Here is a 1,328-nt window from a genome sequence, read left to right on the forward strand (position 1 = left end):
AGCCTGGGAGGAGCCGGCCAAACCAGGAACAGCACGGCAACTTCTTCCCAGCTGCCTTGGGCTTAAGGCCGCCTCCTGGTTCAAACCCTAGGCCCTGGCTGGCTAGCCTAACTCCAGGGACAGAGCAAACCTGCACGTCAAACACATTCCCGGAAAAGCAGTAGACTCCAAAAGCTTGCCACGATTCCTGCACTCCCACCACCACGCTCTTGCCTTCTGGCAAGGAGAGCTTCCCAAGAGCCTGGGAGGAGCCGGCCAAACCAGGAACAGCATGGCAACTTCTTCCCAGCTGCCTTGGGCTTAAGGCCGCCTCCTGGTTCAAACCCTAGGCCCAGGCTGGCTAGCCTAACTCCAGGGACAGAGCAAACCTGCACGTCAAACACATTCCCGGAAAAGCAGTTGACTCCAATAGCTTGCCACGATTCCTGCACTCCCACCACCACGCTCCTGCCTTCTGGCAAGGAGAGCTTCCCAAGAGCCTGGGAGGAGCCGGCCAAACCAGGAACAGCACGGCAACTTCTTCCCAGCTGCCTTGGGCTTAAGGCCGCCTCCTGGTTCAAACCCTAGGCCCAGGCTGGCTAGCCTCACTCCAGGGACAGAGCAAACCTGCACGTCAAACACATTCCCGGAAAAGCAGTCAACTCCAAAAGCTTGCCACGATTCCTGCACTCCCACCAGAATAGGCAACTATTCTTTTTTTTTTTCAATGCAGTAAACATAATTTATCAAGTTTTTCTCAGTCTTACCCCCACCCGAATGTCAGCCTCTTTCTAGAACAGTGGCACCATATAATATTTGTCTCTTTGTGACTGAGATTTTTTACTCAGCATAATGTCTTCCAGGGTCACCTATTCTGAATAATACTGCAAGAGTTCCTTGTTTTTCAAAACAGCATAGTATTCCATTTTGTGAATATACCACAGCTTCTCTATCCATTCGTTTGTTGATGGGTACTTAGATTGTTTCCAACTCCTTGCTATTGTGAATAAAGCCACAGTAAACATGGGTGTGCATATATCTGCTTGGATGTCATTTATGGTCTTTATAGGGTATATTCCCAATAATGGAATTGCTGGGTCAAATGGTATCTCTATTTGCAACTTTTTGAGAAAGCACCAAACCACTTTCCACAGTGGTTGCACCATTTTACACTCCCACCAACAATGAATAAGGGTTCCAGTCTCTCCACAACCTCACCAGCATTTGTTGTTAGCTGTTCTGTTAAATTTTGCTGTTCTTAATGGGGTGAGATGATATCTCATAGTTGTCTTGATTTGCATCTCTCTCAGGGATTTTGAACATTTCTTCATGTGCTTGTTGGCCATCTG

This window comes from Elephantulus edwardii, unplaced genomic scaffold (assembly GCF_000299155.1).
Source record: "Elephantulus edwardii isolate Elephantulus edwardi_28Jun2011 unplaced genomic scaffold, EleEdw1.0 scaffold00239, whole genome shotgun sequence".
Taxonomy (NCBI): domain Eukaryota; kingdom Metazoa; phylum Chordata; class Mammalia; order Macroscelidea; family Macroscelididae; genus Elephantulus; species Elephantulus edwardii.